The 26,876-nt window shown below is 39.3% G+C and overlaps 1 protein-coding gene and 1 pseudogene across 1 annotated transcript in view; one reads left to right on the top strand and one right to left on the bottom strand.

Moving 5' to 3' along the window:
- The window catches only part of KCNAB1 (potassium voltage-gated channel subfamily A regulatory beta subunit 1), a 429,637-nt gene that overhangs the window by 378,001 nt on the left and 24,760 nt on the right, over positions 1 to 26,876 (bottom strand). The window lies entirely within an intron of this gene.
- LOC136173880 (small nucleolar RNA SNORA70) lies at positions 8,520 to 8,640 on the top strand (annotated as a pseudogene).

The following is a 26,876-nucleotide window of genomic DNA, read 5'->3' on the forward strand; positions in this document are numbered from 1 at the left end:
TAATGATCATCTAAATTAAATTCTCCCATTCCAGTTCATTTTAGTGCACTGATTCCTAAGATGTCCATGTTCACTCTTGCCACCTCATGTTTGACCACTTCCAATTTACCTTGATTCATCGACCTAATTTTAGTCAACCCTAAAGGAAATCAGTACTGAATATTCATTGGAAGAACTGAAGCTGAAGCTGAAACTCCAATACTTTGGCCACTTGATGTGAAAAACTGACTCACTGGAAAAGACCCTGATGCTGGGAAAGATTGAAAGGAGGAGGAGAAGGGGATGACAGAGGATGAGATGGTTGGAGGGCATCCCTGACTCTATGGATGTGAGTTCGAGTGAGCTCCAGGGGTTGGTGATGGACAGGGAAGGCTGGCATGCTCAATCCATGGGGTCGCAACGAGTCAGACACAACTGAACGACTGAACTGAACTGAACTGATGAACCTAACATTCCAGGTTCCTATGCAACATTGTTTTTTACAGCATTGGAATTTACTTCCATCACCAGTCACATCCACAACTGGATATTGTTTTCACTTTGACTCGACTCTTCATTCTTTCCAGAGTTATTTCTCCACTCTCCTCCAGTAGCATTTTTGGCCTACTGACCTGGGGAGTTCATCTTTCAATGTCATATCTTTTTTCCTTTTCATACTGTTTATGGGGTTCTCAAGGTAAAAATACTGAAGTGGTTTGCCATTCCCTTCTCCAGCAGACCATGTTTTGTCAGAACTCTCCACCATGACCCATCCATCTTGGGTGGCCCTACACAGCATGGGTCATAGTTTCATTGAGTTAGACAAAGTTGTTGGCCATGTGATCAGTTTGGTTAGTTTTCTGTGACTGTGGTTTTCATTCTATCTGCCCTCTGATGAATAAGGATAAGAGGCTTGTGAAAGCTTCCTGATAGGAGAGACTGACTGTGGGGGAAACTGGGTCTTGTTCTGATGGGTAGGGCGATGCTCAGTAAATCTTTAATTCAATTTTCTGTTGATGGGCGGGGCTGTGTTCCCTCCCTGTTGTTTGATCTGAGGCCAAATTGTTGACCCACCCCTCCACTGGAGACTCCTGGACACTCATCGGCAATTCTGACTAGGCAAGTCTGACTCAAACAATAGAATGGGAAAGATTAGAGATCTCTTCAAGAAAATTAGAGACACCAAGGGAACATCTCAGGCAAAGGTGGGCTCAATAAAGTACAGAAACGTTATGGACCTAACAGAAGCAGAAGATGTTAAGAATAGGTGGCAAGAATACACTGAAGAACTATACAAAAAAGTCTTCATGACTCAGATAACCACGATGGTGTGCTCACTCACCTAGAGCCAGACATCTGTAGTCCAAAGTCAAGGGGGCCCTAGAAGGCACCACTACAAACAAAGCTAGTGGGGGTGATAGAATTCCAGCTGAGCTATTTCAGGTCCTAAAAGATGAAAACATGAAAGTGCTGCACTCAATATGCCAGTAAATTTGGAAAACTCAGCAGTAGTCATAGGACTGGAAAAGGTCAGTTTTCATTCCAACCCCAAAGAAAGGCAATGCCAAACAATGCTCAAACTACCACACAATCGCACTCATCTTACATGCTAGCAAAGTAATGCTCAAAATTCTCCAAGCCAGGCTTCAACAGTATGTGAACCAAGAACTTCCCAATGTTCAAGATGGACTTACGAAAGGCAGAGGAACCAGAGATCAAATTGCCAACATCTGTCGGATCATAGAAAAAGCAAGAGAGTTCCAGAAAAACATCTACTTCTGTTTTATTGGCTATGCCAAAAGCCTTACACTCTGTGACTCACAACAAACTGTGGAAAATTCTTCAAGAAAGGGGAATACCAGACCACCTGACCTACCTCCTGAGAAACCTGTATGCAGGTCAAGAAGCAACAGTTAGAACTGGACATGGAAAAATGGACTGGTTCCAAATTGCGAAAGGAGTACATCAAGGCCGTATATTGTCACCCTGCTTATTGAACTTCTATGCAGAGTACATCATGTGAAATATTGAGCTTGATGAAGCACAAGCAGGAATCAAGACTTCTGGGAGAAATATTAATAACCTCAGATATGCAGATGATACCACCCTTACGACAGAAAGCAAAGAGGAACTAAAGAGCCTCTTGATGAAAGTGAAAGAGGAGAGTGAAAAAGTTGGCTTAAAGCTCAACATTCAGAAAACTAAGATCATGGCAGCATCTGGTCCTGTCACTTCATGACAAATAGATGGGGAAACAGTGGAAACAGTGAGAGACTTTATTTTTGGGGGCTCCAAAATCACTGCAGATATGAAATTAAAAGACGATTGCTCCCTGGAAGAAAATCTATGACCAACCTAGACAGCATATTAAAAAGCAGAGATATTACTTTGCCAACAACAGTCCATCCATTCAAAGCTATTGTTTTTCCAGTAGTCATGTATGGATGTGAGAGTTGAACCATAAAGAAAGTTGAGCACCAAAGAATTGATGGTTGTTTTTTTTTTAATTGATTATTTTGAACTGTGGTGTTGGAGAAGACTCTTGGGAGTCCCTTGGACAGCAAGGAGATCAAACCAGTCAATCCTAAGGGAAATCAGTCTTGAATATTCATTGGAAGGACTGATGCTGAAGCTAAAGCTCCAATACTTTAGCCACCTGATGTGAAGAACTGATTCATTGGAAAAGACTCTGATGCTGAGGAAGATCGAAGGCAGAGGGAGAAGGGGATGACAGAGGATGTGATGGTTGGATGGCATCACTGACTCAATGGATATGAGTTTAAGTAATCTCCAGGAGTTGGTAATGGACAAGGAAGCCTGGCATGCTGCAGTCCATGGGATCACAAAGAGTCGGACACAACTGAGCGACTGAACTGAACTGAACTGGTGCACTTAAGACTCTGACTCTGAGAGTAAGCTCCCTAGGGAAGTAGCGTTCCTTACAAAATGTTTCTTTAAGGATTTATTTATGTCTTTGGCTACTATTAAGTCCAAATAGATAGCATAAAGATTTAAGCATGCAAAAATTAATTCAACAATATAGCATGATAGTAAGTCATGTAAAATTATTTTATATGATATAGTTTAAAAGTGTTTCATAGAACACTCATTCCTAGTGGAAAAGAAATGACAGTTGAAGGAGCACTTTCATTAGTTATGAAATTAAGTTCTTCTTTCAACAAGATTTTCATAGAAATGTGAAGAAAGTTACCAAGGCACCTTGATTACTAAAACTGATCTGGGAATCCTTATTTACCTGCCTTCCTTTTATCAGTACAAATGCCTGTGAAGCAAATAGAGATTAAAGTTCTGGTGATTCTGCTGTTCTCCAAAGAGGACAATTTTGCTGCTGTCTTCAAGCTGATTTCTTGCCAGTATCTCCAGAATCATGTTCATGTTGATGTTATGAAAGGCAAGTATATATACTTATAAAATTCCATTAGTCAATACATGTTGATACATGCACAGCCTATTGCCAGGAATACAGCAGACACAAAATTTGTATTTACCTATTGAATGAATAAATGAATGACTAGATGTGATAGGTACTCTGCAGGACTCTATGAAGAATGCTTAGATAAATATGATTTACTGTATATTAGATATTTAAGATATCATTTTAAATATCTTTACATCTCTAAATTAGAATGCTTCTTATAGTCAATAGTCTTAAAACTATGATAGGCAATGTGTCTTTTTTTATAATTTTAGGATTTTTTAAAAATTTATTTTAATTGGAGGCTAATTACTTTACAATATTGTGGTGGTTTTGCCATACATTCACATGAATCAGCCATGGGTGTACATGTGTTCCCCATCCTGACCCTCCCTCCGACCGACCTCCCCAACCCATCCCTCAAGGTCATCCCAGTGCACCAGCCCTGAGCACCCTGTCTCATGCATTGAACCTGGACTGGTGATCTGTTTCACATATGATAACATACAATTTTCAACGCTATTCTCTCAAATCATCCCACCCTCGCCTTCTCCCACAGAGTCCAAAAGACTGTTCAATACATCTGTGTCTCTCTTACTGTCTCATATACAGGGTTATTGTTAACCATCTTTCCAAATGCCATATATATGCATTAGTATAATGTATTGGTGCTTTTCTTTCTGGCTTACTTCACTCTGAATAATGGGCTCCAGTTTCATCCACCTCATTAGAACCGACTCAAATGCATTCCTTTTAATAGTTGGGTAATATTCCATGGTGTATATGTACCACAGCTTCCTTATCCATTCGTCTGCTGATAGACATCTAGGTTGCTTTCATGTCCTGCCTATTGTAAACAGTGCTGCGATGAACATTGGGGTACATGTGTCTCTTTCAATTCTGATTTCCTTGGTGTGTATGCCCAGCAGTGGGATTGCTGGGTCATATGGCAGTTCTAGTTCCAGTTTTTAAAGGAATCTCCACACTGTTCTCCACAGTGGCTGTACTAGTTTGCATTCCCACCAACAGTGTAAGAGGGTTCCTTTTTCTCCACACCTCTCCAGCATTTATTGCTTGTAGACTTTTGGATAGCAGCCATTCTGACAGCATGAGATGGTACCTCATTGTGGTCTTGATTTGCATTTCTCTGATAATGAATGATGTTGAGCATCTTTTCATGTGTTTGTTAGCCATCTGTATGTCTTCTTTGGAGAAATGTCTGTTTAGTTCTTTGGCCCATTTTTTGATTGTGTTGCTTATTTTTCTAGAATTGAGCTGCAGGAGTTGCTTGTATATTTTTGAGATTAATTCTTTGTCAGTTGCTTAATTTGCTATTATTTTCTCCCATTCTGAAGGCTGTCTTTTCACCTTGCTTATAGTTTCCTTCACTGTGCAAAAACTTTTAAGTTTAATTAGGTCCCATTTGTTTATTTTTGCTTTTATTTCCATTACTCTGGGAGGTGGGTCATAGAGGATCCTGCCGTGATTTACATCAGAGAGTATTTTCCCTATGTTTTCCTCTAGGAGTTTTATAGTTTCTGGTCTTACATTTAGATCTTTAATCCATTTTGAGTTTATTTTTGTGTATGGTGTTAGAAGGTGTTCTAGTTTCATTCTTTTACAAGTGGTTGACCAGTTTTCCCAGTACCACTTGTTAAAGAGATTGTCTTTTCTCCATTGTATATTCTTGCCTCTTTTGTCAAAGATAAGGTGTCCATAGGTGCATGGATTTATCTCTGGACTTTCTATTTTGTTCCATTGATCTATGTTTCTGTCTTTATGCCAGTACCATACTGTCTTGATGACTGTTGCTTTTTAGTATAGTCTGAAGTCAGGCAGGTTGATTCCTCCAGTTCCTTTCTTCTTTCTCAAGATTGCTTTGGCTATTTGAGGATTTTTGTATTTGTATTTGTATTTGTATTTCCATACAAATTGTGAAATTATTTGTTCTAGTTCTGTGAAAAATATTGTTGGTAGATTGATAGGGATTGCATTGAATCTACAAATTGCTTTGGGTAGTATACTCATTTTCACTATATTGATTCTTCCGATCCATGAACATGGTATATTTCTCCATCTATTTGTATCCTCTTTGATTTCTTTCATCAGTGTTTTATAGTTTTCTATATATAGGTCTTTTGTTTCTTTGTGGAGATAAGTATTTTATTCTTTTGTTGCAATGGTGAATGGAATTGTTTCCTTAACTTCTCTTTCTGTTTTCTCATTGTTAGTGTATAGGGATGCAAGGGATTTCTGTGTGTTAATTTTATATCCTGCAACTTTACTATATTCATTGATTAGCTCTAGTAATTTTCTGGTGAAGTCTTTAGGGTTTTCTATGTAGAGGATCATGCCATCTGCAAACAGTGAGAGTTTTACTTCTTTTCCAATCTGGATTCCTTTTATTTTTTTTTTTTTCTTCTCTGATTGCTGTGGCTAAAACTTCCAAAACTATGTTGAATAGTAGTGGTGAGAGTGGGCATCCTTGTCTTGTTCCTCACTTTAGGGGAAATGCTTTCAATTTTTCCCCATTGAGGATAATGTTTGCTGTGGGCTTAATATATATGACTTTTATTATGTTGAGGTATGTTCCTTCTATGCCTGCTCTCTGGAGGGTTTTTATCATAAATAGATGTTGAATTTTGTCAAAGGCTTTCTCTGCATCTATTGAGATAATCATACGGTTTTTATCTTTCAATTTGTTAATGTAGTGTATCACATTAATTGATTTGCAAATATTGAAGAATCCTTGCATCCCTGGGATAAAGCCCACTTGGTCATGATGTATGATCTTTTTAATATGTTATTGGATTCTGTTTGCTAGAATTTTGTTAAGGATTTTTGCATCTATGTTCATCAGTGATATTGGCCTGTAGTAATGTGTCTTTTTCTTAATGGTACACAAATTAACAATACAACTTACAATTGACGCTCTTTGATTTGATGATTTTTTTGGTCACATATCTGAGAGAACATGGCTTGTACAAAAATCTTGGACTTGTAAATATAGAAGAAAGCTTAGAGGGCATCTTGTTCAACCTCTCTTGTTTAACAGACATCAAAATTGAAACCCTAAGAGATCAAGGCCCAAATAATTCAGCTATTTCACAGAAATGCCAAAACTAAAATACAGTTTACCTCACTCTTGACTGAATACATCATACCACATTATTTGATGTGATAAAAATTTCATAAATCATCCCAATCTGCTCTGACATTTTTTTCTTTTGGTTAAAAAACTAATTGGTTTTTAAAAGCCTATTGGTTTTTATCAAAAGTATCAGAACTTACACATTTCAACGAGTTTTTCTTCAAAATAAGCACCTTTGAAAATTAGATGCTTTTATTCTATTGATATCATAGCACAAAACATCTCTGGGATTTATTTGATGTCATCTTCAGAGAAAGTTTATATATTAGAAAAGAAATCAGCCTTCTTACTTAGAACAGTAGTACTGTTACTTCCTAGAGGGCATTTCAGAAATTTGCAGAAGATTGTAACAACAGTGATGTTGCCACTACCTTTTAGGGGATGTAAGTCAGGGACAAGCTTGTGCCTAATTTTTATTGAAAGCTCCCTACTTTCCCATACCCTAGTCCTTTAGTCTCTGTAAAAACAAAGCCTCATAGGCCACCAGCTGCAGACATCCCAGCTTGTACTTCCACACCCTCCAGGGAATATATCCACAGAAGAGGTTGTGCATGCCCTCCAGGCAGGGAATTCTAGAATTCTGGGTATGCAGGGAAGATGGGCCAGAAAAGGGGGGCAGCTGGATGGTTGTATCCCTTGGACTCCAAGGACTCTTTGCTCTCCTGGGGTCAGAGCAGGGTCCTGGGCTGCTTGAGGGTCCAGGGTCATGCTTCCCTGCAGGCACAGTCCCGCACAGCCAAGCAGGGCCTGTGTGCTGAAAACTCCCGAATGTTCTGCCAACTAAGTCACTGCAAGTATAAACTGGTTCATAAAAACCCTAAGAAGTCTTTATAAGATGTTAGTGAAAAAAACAATCTTCTAGAAGGACTTTATTTGGAAGAAAGAAGCTTATTTGGAATAAAGAGTGTGTCATAACGCTTGTTGACCAGTTTATTCACTGTACACACTCTGTCTGCCAATTTCAACTATTCAGTTGTCCATACAATAGTGCAGTTAGCAAGAAGCAAACAAACTATTTGCAAACAGCTAACAGATGAAGATTTGAAAGCCTTTTAACAAATTTAAAACCACAAAAGTAGTACTGGGATCTCACTGAATTTCATTAATTAGGGTTGTTTTTAAATATCCCATATTATTGCCTACTTATATACACATACTTTAAATTTTTTCTAGTGCAATGATAAAAATAACATATCAACATTATTTATTTTGGGGTTACCTACTACTTTGCAAACTTACTCTGTTACCGCCCCTCTAATTCTACCACACGATTTCTTTTGAGGTCCTTACCTCATATTCCTATTTGTTTTCAAATGTATCATCTGCTCCCCTTGCCGATGGAAAGCTAAAACCTCCTGGGCCTTTGCCTGTACTGGAATCTGATGTGGCCTCCACAGACCACAGGACCACAAGGCAGGAACTGTTGTGCCACCTCATTTCTATTTCTCCTACATCATAACACTGAGAATGATTTGTGTACTACACTTAAAAGGTATTAAGCCCAGCATGTTGTTTGCCATATTACATGTTCTCTTGACTCCTGTGATTTATCTTGGCACATTACCTCTATTTCAAGTAAGCCGTTTCCCCTTCTCTTATATACATATCACTGAACGTCTGCAAATGGGAAGAGATGAGGGAGGTAGACTCCAGCCAGAAGCCAGGCCATCCCCACCACTCAGTTCCCAACATCCCAATAGGCTTTCTTCTGCACATGAGCATGACATAGGAATCCCTCACCCTCTTCCAGGAATCACTCTGTGATCCAGAGAGGAGGAAAGGCCTTGAGAGAATACAGTAAACAGTTTACTGATTTAACAAGATTTGAAACTTCAATTCAAAAGATTTGAAAGGGTATTCAAAAGTGGAGCTGATCATGTGTTTGAAAACTAAAACAAGTATAGATCAGAAGCACAAAGGGAAGCAAACCATAAATACAAAAGTAATGTTACTCTGCAGCCAACTAAGCCAACCCTGCTCTTTTCCCCATGGGAGCGCAGGGGGCAATGGCCTCAAGCAGCAGCCTCCCCAGGGGTGCATGTTGCTGGTATAGCTTTCCCTCAGAGAGACAAGCTTCTCCAGTGAACGTGCACGTCTGATCTTGTGCTGTCCCAAACCTAGGCTTCAGACATGTATGTGGGGTACCTTTGGAAAGCCCTAGGCACAGTGGCCAAGGTCTACTTTGGCCAAGTCACCATGTCCAGCCACACCAAGCTGAAGAACAAGGAGCATGTGACTGAGACCCTGCTTGAGACCAAGTTCAAGTTTCCTGGCTGCCAGAGGATCTACATCTCCAACAAGTGAGGATTTATTAAGGTTAAGGCAAAAGAATTGGAGGACATGGTGGCAGAAAAAGGGCTCATCCCAGATGGCTGAGGAATCAAATACATTTCTAATAGTGGCCCCTGGACAAATGGTGGGCCCCACACTCACAAGAACATTGGTGCTATTCCCCCCTTACTCATACCCAACAATAAGTCATACTTTCCTGTCCAAAAAACAAGTAATGTTAAAGATAAACATTTGATAAAAGCACAAATAAACAAATGGGACCTAATTAAACTTAAAAGCTTTTCCACAACAAAGGAAACTATAAGCAAGGTGAAAAGACAGCCCTCAGATTGGGAGAAAATAATAGCAAATGAAGCAATAAACAAAGGATTCATCTCAAAAATATACAAGCAACTCCTGCAGCACAATTTCAGAAAAATAAATGACCCAATCAAAAAATGGGCCAAAGAACTAAACAGACATTTCTCCAAAGAAGACATACAGATGGCTAACAAACACATGAAAAGATACTCAACATCACTCATTATCAGAGAAATGCAAATCAAAACCACAATGAGGTACCATTACACGCCAGTCAGGATGGCTGCTATCCAAAAGTCTATAAGCAATAAATGCTGGAGAGGGTGTGGAGAAAAGGGAACCCTCTTACACTGTTGGTGGGAATGCAAACTAGTACAGCCACTATGGAGAACAGTGTGGAGATTCCTTAAAAAACTGGAAATAGAACTGCCATATGACCCAGCAATACCACTGCTGGGTATACACACTGAGGAAACCAGATCTGAAAGAGACACGTGCACCCCAATGTTCATCGCAGCACTGTTTATAATAGCCAGGACATGGAAGCAACCTAGATGCCCATCAGCAGACGAATGGATAAGGAAGCTGTGGTACATATATACCATGGAATATTACTCAGCCGTTAAAAAGAATTCATTTGAATCAGTTCTAATGAGATGGATGAAACTGGAGCCCATTATACAGAGTGAAGTAAGCCAGAAAGATAAAGACCAATACAGTATACTAACGCATATATATGGGATTTAGAAAGATGGTAATGATAACCCTATATGCAAAACAGAAAAAGAGACACAGATGTACAGAACAGACTTTTGGACTCTGTGGGAGAAGGCAAGGGTGGAATGTTTCGAGAGAACAGCATCAAAACATGTATATTACCTAGGGTGAAAGAGATCACCAGCCCAGGCTGGATGCATGAGGCAAGTGCTCGGGATTGGTGCACTGGGAAGACCCAGAGGAACTGGGTGGAGAGGGAGGTGGGCGGGGGGATTGGGATGGGGAATAAATGTAAATCCATGGCTGATTCATGTCAATGTATGGCAAAAACCACTACAATATTGTAAAGTAATTTGCCTCCAACTAATAAAAATAAATGAAAAAAAAAAAAGCTAAACATTTGAGCATACTCCAGGAGATAGTGAAGGACAGTGAAGCCTGGCATGCTGTAGTTCATGGGGTTGCAGAGAGTCGGACATGACTTAGCGACTGAAAAACAGCAAAGATAAACATAAGTGAAAATATGAAACATATTAAACATATTCCAAAACAATTGCTCAGAAGAGGAAAGCTGGATGCAACATAGAAAATCTGTAGAGAAGTTCTGATGTTTTTAATAGAGTCAACCTCATGCTAGATTTTGTTAGGAGCATGACCTCACGAGAAACACAAAGTCCTGTTGATTGTGGGGATTGCTACCTCCTCAGTCCCCTCTACTCTGTTCACCTAAGCTCCAGCTCCCCTTTCTCTTGAATCTCCAGGCTGACACCTTTAGAGCACTGACCACACACAGTATCACATGTGTGTGTCCACCAGTGACCAGCTAAACCATCCATCTGTCTGTGATCACAGCCCGACTTAGAGTATAATACTGCAGTCACCCGTCTGCTCTCCTCAGGATCTCCTTTCACATCAAAAGGGTTTTAGACCACATCAGTTCAGTTCAGTCAATCAGACATGTCCGACTCTTTGCAACCCCGTGGACTGCAGCACACCAGGCTTCCCTGTCCATCACCAACTCCCAGAGCTTGCTCAAACTCAGGTCCATCAAGTCAGTGATGCCATCCAAAAGTATTAACAGCAGCACAGCTTTTCAATTCTTCCTACTTAGGCATTTGTAACCCATTTTTATTTCATATACAGGTACAATTCACTCTCCCTTTTATTGGACTAGCTACAGAAAGAAATGGAATTGTCTTAAAGAATCAGCGGCATAAAAAAATAGGAAGTTTTAGTGGGAAAGGTCCTATGAAAGGAGACCTGAGTCCTAAATCCAGCTCCCTCACTGAGTATCTACTATGTGACCCAGATCATGCTAGACAGCATCTTCCTGGACTTGGGTAGAGCAAACACCCTAAGCAACAAAACCCAGCAGTAATGTTTTTCTACCTTAAAAACATTCTAACTCCCTTATAGATCTTTTGTGTTACATTTGCCTTTCTTCTTCTGGGCAAATGAACAACTCACATACTAGGTATCAGGCTAGATGCCAAGAAAGCAAGATGGTTATGAACATGGCCCCATTCCATATATACTTTCAAATCTAGTGAGAGAGATGGCCATGTGCGCAAATAATTGCACACAGAAGCAAGTGGAGAGGAACACGGGTAGAAAATGATCAATTCTTTTCTAGAGAGTTGCCTCATTTTAGGCAGCGAAACCTTTCCTGCTCATGTACAGAATGATGTGAGGCTCAAATTCACACTGTATGTGAATGAAATTTGAAAATTGTAATACTCTCTCTTCTTGTGAGGCACTCATCTTACGTTTCCTGTCTTTCTTATCTGGTCACATCTAAACTGTAGTGTTTGGTAAACTGTCAACAGACAAAGGGGAGGTAGGGCAAGCCATATTTCATATTTCACTACTTTCCCAGATTAATTCACCATATTTAGGTAATAGATTGGTTGCAATCCTCCCCGCAGCCAATGGGTTAAGAACCAGTTCAATCTGAGAGTGATAATATGCAAGATGTTGCAGGCTAGATGCTTAGCATTGACTTTTGTACATTAGTATGCATCAAGCAACCCCTCAGTGGGAAGACAGGGTAACAAGTGATGAATCACCTTGTAGATCATAAGGTTGTATGCACACTAAATGAATCTTTGTACTGTGGCATCTATGCAACGTTTGGCCTTGATTTATAACACAGTACAAAGTTTGTCATGGCTGCAAAAGGGTAATGAAATAACAAGATAAAGTCGAGTTAAAAGTGCTTTCTCATCTAAATGTCTATTCCAAGAAAAAAGTTATGGCTGGATTTGAACCGACAAGAATAAAGAAAAAAAATCATATTTCTCTTTCCCTAATTTTAGGGTTCAGCTGGTGCCAGAAATCTGTTCAGTGTGGTGATTTAATCACCAAGTTCAAATAATACTTCTCATTGGCTTGAAAAATAGCTGGACGCAGGGAGTGGCATAAAGCAAAATGCTTTTGGTGAGGCGCGTTCCGACATCTTCTCCATAACAGAATTTTATTTTCAAATTACTGAATCAACCTCAGTGCCAGGTAATAATGTGATACTTAATGATCATTATTCTTATACTTTCACCGCAAGGGGGACATGATGGCTAACCAGAGCCCCCATGACTTGGCTTGGCTCAAAATAGGGGGCTATATAACAAAATTTTAATGACACAGTTTGTTTGAAAATCTGAAAAAAATCCATAAAAGCAAAGACAACCTTAAGAAGTTTAAGTCTGAGAGTCTTGTCTTGAGTTGCTATTTTAATGCAGAGCTATTCCATTATGTAATGGAAATATTCTGTATCTTCACTGACCAACACAGTAACCATTATCCTCATAGGGGTATAAGCATTTAAATTTGGCTAATGCTACTTGAGGAACTGAATTTTAACTTAATATTAAATTAACTATAACTTACACAGCCATAGGTGGCTGAAAATGAAAGTGTTAGTCACTCAGTCGTGTCCAACTCTTTGCAAACCCATGGACTGTAGCCCACCAGGCTCCTCTGCCTAGGGGAGAGGCTGCAGTGGGTAGCCATTCCTTTCTTCCTGACCCAGGGATCAAACCCAGGTCTCCCACATTGCGGGCAGATTCTTTACCATCTGAGCCGTCAGTGAAGCCACAGGTGACTGGTGGCTACCATGTTGGATAGCATGTGAATTCTGTTCTTAAACGCTATTGAATAACTATTGAATAACCCACATATAAACTCAAGTATTAAAAGCTATTTTCTAAACTACCTAATTTTTCTGCAATGAGTTACTAACTTCAGAGTGCCTAAGTTTTGTGAATCCCATAATTGACTTTGTACAATGCTTTTCCTTATTTTTCTGATCTTATTTCTTAAAGCAAGGTCAATGGGGATTCTAGTTTCCTTTGGTTTAAGTCTGAAGTAGCTATCACATAAAAGAGATGAAGAATTGTTTTACTCAATGGGAGCTAGCAGAGTAGGCAGACTCCCTGGCTGTTTCAAGGTCAAGCCATGTGTGTTTTTTTTTTTTTTAATTTTAACCAAAGGATGCCATGATGCTGCCTGGCAAACAGTTTCACGTTGAGTCACCAACAAGAATGATCTGCAGGAATTTCACAGATACAACATGTCTATGAGGAATGTTAGCAGACACCCTATCAAGTAAAAGACTCCATGTCTTAATAACAGCTATGATTCTCTTCAATATGACTCAATTGTTGCAGCCTCAACTGAACATACAATGAAAATAAGGTAACAGTCCTCACAAGATGGTCAGGAGAGAGATGATTGAAAGCAGCTGATGGGACATTTTGAGAGCTAGTTAGCCTTATTAATGTCTAGCATAATAGTTTGCATGTAGCAGGTGGTCAAAATTATTAACTGATTGTTTCATAATTGATAGACCTAAAATTGGAAGAAATGCCAGATTTACATATTACACAAAAATAAACAGATATAGCATTATTGCTACTATATGCTCTTTTTTGCTTAAAAGCATCCAGTATAAATATATCCTAAATACACAATCCTTTCAGTTCGGCTTCCAACAATGTTTAAAAAATCATGTGATGATTTCAAGTGATGAAAGCACTTCAGATGCAAGCTTTCCAAAGGTTTCTTTTATGTGCCCAATGCTGAAAATCAGGTATCCCAAGCACACTGTTCTAATGTTTGATCTAAGGTTAGTGAGTTCTTAGAATGCTTTCAAATCTAAATCAAAAACTCACGTGTCACTATAAGTAAATTGTTAGTAGTGCCTTTATAATACAAGTAGTCAAAGCACAATGATTTTTATAGATAAAAGTAGAAATACCTTGCCAATAATTCTTCACTCATTTTTATCTGATCTCACATATTTAGATATTTTGTAGGTTTTTAATTCAAAGATCAATCATTTTATGAAAAGTGTGAAGCTACAATGATTTGCTTCTGTGGACTGGCCTTCAGAGATTATGCAAAGAAACCCATTTGTGAGAAGAATTAAAACATTTTTCAAAATGTATAGATGGCTAGATTCAAAAAGAACAAAAGTGAAATAATAGTTAGATCTGAAAACAACACGAAATGAAGGCAAAAAAACCTCCCTCTAACTGGCACACCCGTGTTAGGAGTTTGGCAGTCAGATAACATTCTTTTTCTTGCTATCAGTAATCTGGGGAGGGTGGGGCCAGGGGTGAGGGGTATCCTGTGTGTGTGTGTGAAACTAAACACTCCATATTTCAGTTTGATTATCAATAAGAGAATTGTTAACAGTACAATGAGACAAGAAAGGCAAACAGGTAGTAAAAGGCCACAGGTTTGGTTTGGTTTGGTTTTTTATGGGAAGTAGAAGAAGGTTGCAATTGGAGGTGACAGGTAGTAACAATTGATTCCAGAGATTTGATGTGAGCTTCCCAGCGCCAGAGGGCACTCACCAAGCCCTCAATTCCTGTTAAAGAAGAGACATGGGCCAACCTTAGAGGGATGTCTTGAGCTTCTTAAACGTAATGCATTGAGGTTTGCTCTCAGTTAACAAATAGTAGTGAAGAGATAATTGCCTGAAGAACGCAGTGGTTTAAGGAGCTGCTTTAAAGTCAGACAAGGGAGAAAAGATCTGATGGTGCAGTGGCTCTCTGTGGTGCTTCTTATCCTGTGAATGAGGATGTAGATGAGTTGAGGATTCTATGGAAGCACTTTAGAGAGAAGAGAGCCATGATCAGGAGCTGCAGCTGTGGAGCACTCCCTGTCTGCCTCCTTCCTGAGGCAGAGTGCGATGCCTCCTTGGGGGCCTAATTAGACCTGTGAGTGTTTTCCCTTCCAGACACGCGGAAATGAAAACCAGAATGCAGAGAATTAAACTATACTAGAATAGACCCTGCTCATAACACCTCCCAAATCGTTCAATCCCTGCTTTCTTCATTCCTTTCCATGCCCTTGCTTATATCTTCAAGCCCTCTCACCTAGATTATTAAAATAGATTGCTATCAGTTTCCTGTACACAGTTCTTCCAAAAATACCTTTTAAGGATGTCAATTTGATCTTGTTATTTCTTACCTAGGAGTGCCTCAGTAGTTTTTCATGGCCAGCTCCTCCAATGATCTATTTCTTTCCTGCCTCTTACCCTCTCCTCTGAGCTCTCTCTCCTTACCCAGAAGGTTTGCCGTGGCAAGGAGGAAGAGGAGAAGCAAGATAGAGAAGAATAGGTGCCTGCTCCTGAGGTCCTCCTATGTTATATGTTTTATAGTTGCAGCATTATTTCATTTTCTCCATAACCCTATGGAATTGGTATCACTATTTCCATTTTACTGATGAGAAAAGTGAATGAGAAGAAGGGATAAAATAGTGTAAGTCATCTACTTTGTAAGACTTAAGAGTCAGTTATCAATCCAGAGCTGTCTCCAGAACTTATTTTACAGCCATCACTTCTGGGTCTTCAAATATACTATCCTCCATATCAAATGTTCCCTCAACCTTCATCATGAATCAACTATTATACTCTTATTCATCCTACAAAATTCTGTGCATGAATCAACACTTCAAAGTTATTCTTGACTCTCAAGAGATCATTCATCATTTGTTCTACTCTAATCTAAGACATGATAACTGTGTTTTAAACAGCAACATTGCATTTGTCATGCCAGATTCTAATTTTCTGGTTGATATGACTGTTTCCCCTACTAGACTGCTCTCAGAGTTGCTTGAAGCCAGAAATCATGTTTTTCCCTCACTGTGAGCTCAATGACTGACATACTGCTCAGTATGGTGTTCAGTCAATCTTTGTTGATTTGAACAACTGTATTATGCAAAGAGTACACTAGTAGATAAAAAGCCTTTGGTTAAATTCTTAACTAGAACTTAACAAACCATCTATGTGTGTGTTAGCGGATTATTTAACTTCTTCATGCCTCAGAAAACTTATTTGTAAGATTACCCAAGAGATTTGGGGTGAGATACTAAATTGTCTCCAACATCTCCTCAGATTCTAAAATCTGTGCACTTACTCTTTTACATACAGTGTATGTGGAAGGAAAACTATTGCAATCAGACACAAGAGGAAACACAGCATTTGTAGAATTGCACTTGTTGAACAGTTGGTGGAACTTAACTGTATTTATGGGGCAATTGGTGGGTGGGGTGGCTAACCATCTTATAAATAAACCACCTTATGAGTTTTTAATGTGCTCCTTATTAAAAATGCATTACTTTCCATACTAAATTAAATAGTATTTAAAGCCAATGTTTCTTTTTTTACCTTTATTTAAATGAGATTTCTGCTTGCTTTAGTTATATGATTAAGTAGCACAAGCTACTTGAGATGCAGACTAATAGAGGAAAATATCCCTTTAAAGATAAAAAGAGGATTTTAGAGCAAGAGGAGAACTAAGAAACAGATCCAGAGCTCAAGGAATGGAGACAGCTCTCAGGTGGTTAACAGTGGAGTAGCCTCATCCCCAATTTCCAGATACCTGACTAACTGGAACCTTACTGCTATGATCTCATTGCCATTCCAGCTTAGGATTCGTTGGTTCCCTCTAAATATGATCAGTAGAGAATGTGGTCAACACATGCAATCAATACTGCCGCACTATAATTGACTTCCCTTTTCTCACATCAAGAGTAGTCTGCCTTTCCATCCTCCATAAGGGGTTGAGCATGAAGCTACAGAACTCAGATAGCTTCTTCCATCACTCAGATCTGGGAAGTGGTCCAGAGTGGACAGGTCATCCAATCAAAACCAAGGAATCAATGAAAAAAAATGGAACTTCTAGGAAAAGAAAGCTACTTTTTCCTTCTTTCCTTCTAGAAGTGAATGAGAGCTTTGTCATCCACCTTGAAGAGGAAAGAAGAACCTGAGGCTGCCACAGACCATCATATGGAGCTGACATGGAGCCATAACAAAAACAAAAAACACGAATGCGAAGAAAGAGAAACTAGATCCTGTCCACAGGGTTTGGACCTTAAATCTACCCCTCCCTGAAGTTTTCCCTATCTCTGGGCTTTTTAATTATGTGTGCCAGTTAGTTTTCTTTATTACTTAAGCCAGCTTGAGATAGATGTGTGTGTGTGTGTGTGTGTGTGTGTGTGTGTGTGTGTGTGTGTACACACACACACATATATTGCAAGTAACAGAAAAACTAACTGATAGAGATGGTCTGTGCTATTCAAGGTTATCTACAGAATGGAAGAATTTTGGTAGAATGTATTTCAATGTCTTAACTACATAAAAGGCCTAAACTTTTTTCCAGGTTAAATTCAGAACAAGAATCTTTATCTGTAAACCTCACTACAGATTAGACTACTGATCTCAATATTTGTTTTATATCCAAGGTAGCTCAAAAAGGAACTTCAAAAGCATATATCTTAAATTCTTAAAACCTAATTTTAATTGTAATTTTCCTTCCTTTTATAATAGTAATGCAAAAATTTGGAAATGAAAAATAGAGGAAGGAGGGAAAATCACACACATTCTTATCACCTAAAATTTACAACTCCTAATGGTTGTTTTCCGTCTAATATTTTTGCTATTATTTTTCACTTGATTGAGCCCATTCAGATTGGTAAATGTAATATCTATCTGTCTTGATTTAAAAAGTAAATCAGTCAGTCAGTTCAGTCGCTCAGCTGTATCCAACTCTTTGCAACACCATGGACTGCAGCACGCCAGGCTTCTCTGTCACCAGCTTCCGAAGCTTGCTTAAACTCATGTCTGTTGAATCAGTGATGCCATCCAACCATCTCATCCTCTTTCATCCCCTTCTCTTCCTGCCTTCAATCTTTCCCAGCATCAGGGTGTTTTCCAACGAGTCAGTTCTTCGCATCAGGTAGCCAGAGTATTGGAGTTTCAGCTTCTACATCAGTCCTTCCAATGAACACTTAGGACTAATCTCCTTTAGGATGGCCTGGTTTGATCTCCTTGCAATCCAAGGGACTCTCAAGAGTCTTCTCCAACACCACAGTTCAAAAGCATCAATTCTTTGGTGTTCACCTTTCTTTATAGTCCAACTCTCACATCCATACATGACTACTGGAAAAACCATAGCCTTGACTAGACAGACCTTTGTTGGCAAAATAATGCCTCTACTTTTTAACATGCTATCTAGGTCGGTCATAGCTTTTCTTCTAAAAAGCAAGTGTCTTTTCATTTCATGGCTGCAGTCATCATCTGCAGTGATTTTGGAGCCCTGAAAAATAGTCTCTCACTATTTCCACTGTTTCCCCATCTATGTGCCATGAAGTGATGGGACCAGATGCCATGATCTTTGTTTTTGAATGTTGAGTTTTAACTCAGGTTTTTCACTCTCCTCTTTCACTTTCATCAAGAGACCCTTTAGTTCTTCTTCACTTTCTGCCATAAGGGTGGTGTCATCTGCATATCTGAGGTTATTGATATTTCTCCCAGCAATCTTGATTCCAGCTTGTGCTTCATCCCACCAGGTGTTTCTCATGATGTACTCTGCATAGAAGTTAAATAAGCAGGGTGACAATAAACAGCCTTGACGTACTTCTTTCCCAGTTTGGAACCATTGTTCCAAGTCTGGTTCTAATTGTTATTTCTTGACCTATATACAGGTTTCTCAGGAGGCAGGTAAGGTGGTCTGGTATTCCCATCTCTTGAAGAATTTTCCACAGTTTGTTGTGATCCACAGAGGCTTTGGCATAGTCAATAAAGCAGAAGTAAATGATTTTCTGGAACTCTCTTGCTTTTCCTATGATCCAACGGATTTTGGAGATTTGATATCTGGTTCCTCTGCCTTTTCTAAATCCTCTTTGAACATTGGGAAGTTCATGATTCACATGTTGCTGAAGCCTAGCTTGGAGAATTTTCGGCATTACTTTGCTGCCATGTGAGATGAGTGCAATTGTACAGTAGCTTGAACTTTCTTTGGCATAGCCTTTCTTTGGAATTGGAATGAAAATTGACCTTTTCCAGTACTGTGGCCACTACTGAATTTTCCAAATTTGCTGGCACATTGTTAATAAGTGAACTTCTGGTCAATACGAAACAGTTAATTGATGTGGAATATCCCCTCTGACACACACACACACACACACACACACACACACACATGCACACACTCCAAGAAAAAATATTTGCTGAATAAAGTGTAACAAAATAGGAGAGAACAAGATGACGGAGGAGTAGGTAGACTTGGAGTACATCTCTCTCCACAGATACATCAGGAATACACTTTCAGACACAGAAGTGCATGCAGAACACCCGCTGAGAGCAGTCAGGAATACCTGACCAGCAGAAAGGAATACACAGACCCACGCAAAACTCGGTAGGACGAAGGAACTAGGGCAAAAAACAGGAGTGTTAGCAGGGCTGGACATGTCATCAGTGTGTGGGGGACTGAAGCAGGGGTCCGATCCCCACATTGGGGCAACTGAGTCAAAGGAGAAACACTAAAGTCTGAGAGTTAAACAGCTGATCTGTGGCAGCCTAAATGGAATGAGAATCAGACAGTCCTTGCTGCAGCCAAACATACCCCGGACAGGGATGCAGATCCCCTGGAAGGTGCAGCAGCTGGGAGCTGGAGTTTAGGGTTTATGGAGCAATCCCAGGGAGAGGGGCTGCCGTCAACTGCTGAGAGATGGATGGAGGGGATGTGAGGGAGGAGATTGTGGTGGGAAATGCCTGTGGAAGAAAGTCAGCAACCATGGAAGCAAGGAGATACTGCTGAGTCATGCGTAGGGGATAGAGTCATCACCATAGCCTCTCTCCCCACAAGCCAGCATTGGCAGCTGAACAATAGAGAGGCTGGCCCATCAAATGCCTGATGCACTGAACTACACAGTAGGATGCCACCCAAGGTGCCCCTTTAAGTGACTGATGTGCCAGGCACATCAGGACCCCAGCCAGGGGAGCCCCTCTATGTACCTGATTCCAGAACAACAGAGAAGGACCCCAGGCAAGGGAGCCCTCTAAGGGCCTGAATGGGCGGAGCTGCAGAGAAAGACTGGCCAAAGAGGCCTTCTGATCACCAGCTACAAGAGGCTCTGATAGGGCGGTAACTTCTGTGGCAGAGGCAGTCCATGTCTCTGCACACTTGGCGCCGCCAGGGTCCCCGCGAACCAAGCAGCTGCAGCCCCTTCACGCACTCTCACTGGGGCAGAGCTGCCACAGGCAAGAAAAGGCTTGCGCCTACGCATGCAGGGTCGCTTCAGTCGATTCTTTGCGACCCTGTAGACTGTGGCCTGCCAGGCTTCTCTGTCAGGGGGGTTCTCCAGGCAAGAATACTGGAGCGGATTGGCCAGTACTGGTTGCCACAACTCTTCTAGAGCACTATATTTCCTGCTGCCGCAGCCGCCAACCCCCCTGAATACCCGGTGCTGCCAGAACCCCTGCGACCCAAGCAGCTGCACCTCCTCCACACCTGGCCCTCGCAGGGGCAAACCCAAGTCCTCCAGGGCAGCCTCAGGAGCAACCCCAGTGGACGACCCACATGCAGAGGTGGAGATAAATCCACAACTGAAACCCGGGGGCAGTGTGGCTGAGGAAGAAGACCCAAAACCTTCCCACCAGCTATACAAGCTGCAGGTTAAATCCACAGGATCAACTAGGCAGACTCTGTGTCTATGGAATATATAAAAGGTCACTGAGAGCTCCCAGAAAAGAAAGCGCACTAGTTCTGATGGCTGTGGACCTTGGAGGTAAGAACACAGGAGGAGGACCAGATTAGAATCTGAGCTGCCTCCACTGCAGGTCCAGAGACCAGCGCAGTGTTGGAGGGCATCCTAGGGGGGTGAGGTGGACTGTGACTCCCAGCGAGGGAAAGGATCCTGACAGCAGGGATTCAAGAAAAACATTCCTTATTCTTATGTTTTGATTTGTTCTGTAGATCCTTTGGGATTTTTTTCTTTATTTATCCCCGCTCCCACCACCGCCATGGTAGTTGTCGATTTTATTGGCACTATGAAATCTAATTAAGCTTTTGAGTTTTTTGTTTTTGTTTTTCTTTTTTTTCTCAGTCACATTTTTTATTGCTGCTATAAACCTCTGCCTCTACATTGGGCTTTTGCAGTTTGGGGGAGTTTTCCCTTTTTCTTTCTTTCTTTCTTTTTTTTTTTTTTTTTTTGTCTTTTTCTAATTTTAATTTTTAAATTTTTAAACCTATTATTTTTTCTGTATTTATTCCTTTGTTTGCTTTCCTACTGTCCTTTTCCCCTTGCAGTTAATCTTTAATGTATATAAATCTCCTTTATCTACCTCTGTTTAACTTAGCATATCTATTCTTTCTTTTATTTCTTCCCCCCTCAACATATTTGTTAGTTTCATTTTCATTGCTTTATTCCTCAATTGGCACCTTGCTTTAGTTTTGCTTTCCAGTTTGTGCTTTAGTTAGTTTTGTTATAGTAGACACAATTTTTTGTTTCCTTTGATCACTGGGTCAACCTGTTGTACTTTATTTTTGTTGGACTGCTTTGATTTTGCTTATGGGTGTATATGTATAAGTGTATATTCAGTCACACTTTATTGTCATTATAAACCTCTGCCTCTACATTGGGCTTTTGCAGTTCTGTGGAGTTTTCCTTTTTTTCTTTCTTTTTCCATCTTTTTCTTCTCTCTTTTTTATAAATTTAATCTTTAATTTTTTTAACGTTTTATATTTTTTCTACATTTATTCTTTTGTTTGCCTTTCCTACCATTCTTTTCCCCTTGCAGTTAATCTTTAATGTATATAAATCTTCATTTACCTCCTTAACTTTGCATATCTATTCTTTCTTTCCTTTCCTCTCAACATATTTGTTAGTTTTATTTTCATTGCTTTATTCCCCAGTTGGCACCTTTCTCTAGTTTTGTTTCCAGTTTGTGCTTTAGTTAGTTTTGTCCTGGTAGATGTAGTTTTTGGTTTCTTTTGTCTGCTGGGTCAATCTACTGTACTTTATTTTTGTTGGACTGTTCTGATTTTGCTTATGGGTGTATATGTATATGTGTATATTCAGTCACACTTTTTATTGTTGTTATAAACCTCTGCCTCTACATTGGGCTTTTGCAGTTCTGTGGAGTTTTCCTTTTTTTTTTTTTCCTTTTTTCTTCCTTCTTCCATTTTTTTTTGTTTTTTTTAATAATTTTAACTTTTTAGACCCATTATATTTTTCTACATTTATGTCTTTGTTTGCCTTTCCTGCTGTCCTTTTCCTCTTGCAGTTAATCTTTAGTGTATATAAATCTTCTTCATCTACCTCCATTTAACTTTGCATATCTTTTCTTTCTTTCCTTTCCTCACAACATATTTGTTAGTTTTATTTTCATTGCTTTATTCCCCACTTGGCACCTTGCCTTAGTTTGCTTTCCAGTTTGTGCTTTAGTTAATTTTGTTCTTAACTGGTAATTATAATTTTTTATTTCCTTTGTTCTCCAGGTCAATCTATTGCACTTTATATTTGCTGGACTTTTTTGACTTTGCTCATGGATGTATATGTATATGTGTATATTCATTATTTTAACTATTATTTGCTTGATTTGCTTGATTTTGTAACTGCCATTTGTGTGGGATTCATCTTTGGTTTCTTGATTTGGATATTTGTTTTAATCTCACTTAATGTCATAATGAACCACTTGTGGAATATTCATTCCTGACCAGAGATCAAACCCTGAGCCTTTGGAGTGGGAGCACTGACTCCAAGACTCTAGACTACCAGGGAAATAACCCTAGGGAGTATCAACTAGTGAGAACTCACACAAAGGAAACCACTTGAATATAAGACCCAGCGTCACCCAGCCACCAGCAGCACCCTGTGCAGGATGCCTCATCTAAACAACAAGCAAAACAAATATACAAACCCAGTCATCAACAGACAGGATTACCACCTCACTCAGCCTTCCCCACCAGAGGAAAACAAACACACAAAAACTCAGCACAAGTCTCACCCTATTCAGGGCTTACACAGACCACTGGACCAACCTTAGGAGGGAAGAAACCAAAAGGAAGAAAGAATTCAACCTTGAAGCCTGGGAAAAGGAGCCCTCAAACACAATAAGTTAAAAAATATAATAATGAAAAGACAAAGAAATACTACACAAATGAAGGAACAAACTAGAAACACAGAAGTCCCAATAAATGAACAGGAATTAGGCAAACTACCTGAAAAAGAATTCAGAATAATGATAGTAAAGATGATCAAAAACCTTGAAAACAAAAAGGAGAAAATGCAAGAATCAATTAACAAAGACCTAGAGGAATTAAAGAATAAACATTCAGAGATAAACAACACAATTACTGAAATTAAAAATACTCTAGAAGGAATCGATAGCAGAATATCTGAAGCAGAAAAATGAATCAGTGAGCTGGAAGTAAAATGGTGAAATAACTTCTGAAGAGCAGAATAAAGTAGAAAGAATGAAAAGAACTGAGGATAGACTCAGAGACCTCTGGGACAATATCAAACGTACCAACATTCAAATTATAGGGGTCCCAGAAGAAGGTAATGTCACTCCACTCCAGTACTCTTGCCTGGAAAATCCCATGGACGGAGGAGCCTGGTAGGCTACAGTCCATGGGGTCGCCAAGAGTCGGACACAACTGAGCGACTTCACTTTCACTTTTCACTTTCATCCATTGGAGAAGGAAATGGCAACCCACTCCAGTGTTCTTGCCTGGAGAATCCCAGGGACTGGGGAGCCTGGTGGGCTGCTGTCTATGGGGTCGCACAGAGTTGGACACGACTGAAGTGACTTAGCAGCAGCAGCAGTAGCAGCAGAAGATGAGAAAAAGAAAGTGTAAGAAAATTTTTGAAGAGATTATAGTTGAAAATTTCTCCAACATGGAAAAGGAAATAGTCAATCAAGTCCAAGAGGCACAAAGAGTCCCATACAGGATAAAACCAAGGAGAAACATGCCAAGACACATGCTAATCAAACTAACAAAGACTAAACACAAAGAAAGAAGATTAAAAGCAGCAAGGGAGAAGCAACAAGTAACATACAAAGGAAACCCCATATGCTTAACAGCTGATCTTTCAGCAGAAACTGCAGGACAGAAGGGAATGGCAGGACATATTTAAAGTACAGAAAAGGAAAAATCTACAACCAAGATTACTATACCTGGCAAGGATCCCATTCAAAATTGGTGGAGAAATAAAAAAACTTTTCAGAAAAGCAAAAGTTAAGAGAATTCAGTACCACCAAACCAGCTTTACAACAAATATTAAAGGGACTTATACAGTCAAGAAGTGTGAGAAGAAAAAAGATCTACAAAATCCACCCCAAACAATTAAGAAAATGGCAATAGGAACATATATATCAATAATTGCTTTAAATGCAAATGAATTAAATGCTCCAACCAAAATACACAGATTGGCTGAATGGATACAAAAACAAGACCCACATATATGCTATCTACAAGAAACCCACTTCAGACCTAAAGACACATATAAACTGAAAGTGAGAGGATGGGGAAAAAAATTCCATGCAAATGGGAAGCAAAATAAAGCTGTAGTAGCCATCCTCATATCAGACAAAAATGGACCTTAAAATAAAGATTACAAGAGAAAAGGAAGGACACGCTACATAATGATCAAGGGATCAATCCAAGAGGAAGACAACAATTGTAAATATCAATGTACCCAACATAGGAACACCTCAATACATAAGACAAACACTAACAAACATAAAAGGAGAAATTGACAGTAACACAATAATAGTAGGAGACTTTAACACCCCACTTATATCAATGGATAGATAATCAAAACAGAAAATTAATAAGGGAACACAAGTCCTAAATGATACATTAGATGAGATGGGTCTCATTGATATCTTCAGGACATTCCATCCAAATGCAGAAGAATACACCTTCTTCTCAAGTGCACATGGAACATTCTCCAGGATAAATCACATCTTGGGTCACAAATCAAACCTCAGTAAATTTAAGGAAATTGAAATCATATGAAGAATCTTCTCTGACCACAACGCTATGAGACTAGATATCAATTACAAGAAAAAAACCATAAGAAACAGAAACATATGGAGATTAAACAACACGTTTCTAAATAACCAACAGGTTACTGAAGAAATCAAAAGGGAAATAAAAAAAATTCTAGAAACAAATGACAATGAAAACATGACAATTCAAAACCTATGGGATGCAGCAAAAGCAGTTCTAAGAGGGAAGTTTATAGCAATACAATCCTACCTCAAGAAACAAGAAAAAAATCGAATAGAGAACCTGACTTCACACCTAAAGCAACTGGAAAAAGAACCAAAAAAAAAAAAAAAAAAAAAAACCCAAAATTAGTAGAAAGCAAGAAATCATAAAGATCTGAGCAGAAATAAATGAAAAAGAAATGAAAGAAACAATAGTAAAGATTAATAAAACTAAAAGCTAGTTCTTTGAGAAAATAAGCAAAATTGACAAACCTTTAGCCAGACTCATCAAGAAAAAAGAGAGAAGAATCAAATCAACAAAACTAGAAATGAAAAAGGAGAGGTTAAAACAGACAATGCAGAAATACAAAGGATTATCAGAGACTATTATGAACAACTATATGACAATAAAATGAATAACCTGGAAGAAATGGACAGATTCTTAAAAAAGTTCAATCTTCCAAGACTGAACCAATGAAAAATAGAAATTATGAACAACCCAAATACAAGCACTGAAATTGAAGCTGTGATCAAAAATCTCCCAGAGGAAAACTGGTCAACCACTTGTAAAAGAATGAAACTAGAACTTTTTCTAACACCATACACAAAAATAAACTCAAAATGGATTAAAGATCTAAATGTAAGACCAGAAACTATAAAACTCCTAGAGGAGAACGTAGGCAAAACACTCTCTGACATAAATCACAGCAGGATCCTCTATGACCCACCTCCCAGAATATTGGAAATAAAAGCAAAAATAAACAAATGGGACCTAATTAAACTTAAAAGCTTTTGCACAACAAAGGAAACTATAAGCAAGGTGAAAAGACAGCCCTCAGATTGGGAGAAAATAATAGCAAGCGAAGCAACAGACAAAGAATTCATCTCAAAAATATACAAGCAACTCCTGAAGCTCAATTCCAGAAACATAAATGACCCAATCAAAAAATGGGCCAAAGAACTAAACGGGCATTTCTCCAAAGAAGACATACAGATGGCTAACAAACACATGAAAAGAGGCTCAACATCACTCATTATCAGAGAAATGTAAAGCAAAACCACAATGAGGTACCATTACACTCCAGTCAGGATGGCTGCTATCCAAAAGTCTACAAGCAATAAATGCTGGAGAAGGTGTGGAGAAAAGGGAACCCTCTTACACTGTTGGTGGGAATGCAAACTAGTACAGTCACTATGGAGAACAGTGTGGAGATTTCTTTAAAAACTGGAAATAGAACTGCCATATGACCCAGCAATCCCACTTCTGGGCATACACACTGAGGAAACCAGATCTAAAAGAGACACGTGCACCCCAATGTTCATCGCAGCACTGTTTATAATAGCCAGGACATGGAAGCAACCTAGATGCCCATCAGCAGACGAATGGATAAGGAAACTGTGGTACATATACACCATGGAATACTACTCAGCCATTAAAAAGAATTCATTTGAATCAGTTCTAAAAGATGGATGAAACTGGAGCCCATTATACAGAG

This window comes from Muntiacus reevesi, chromosome 8 (genome assembly GCF_963930625.1).
Source record: "Muntiacus reevesi chromosome 8, mMunRee1.1, whole genome shotgun sequence".
NCBI lineage: Eukaryota > Metazoa > Chordata > Mammalia > Artiodactyla > Cervidae > Muntiacus > Muntiacus reevesi.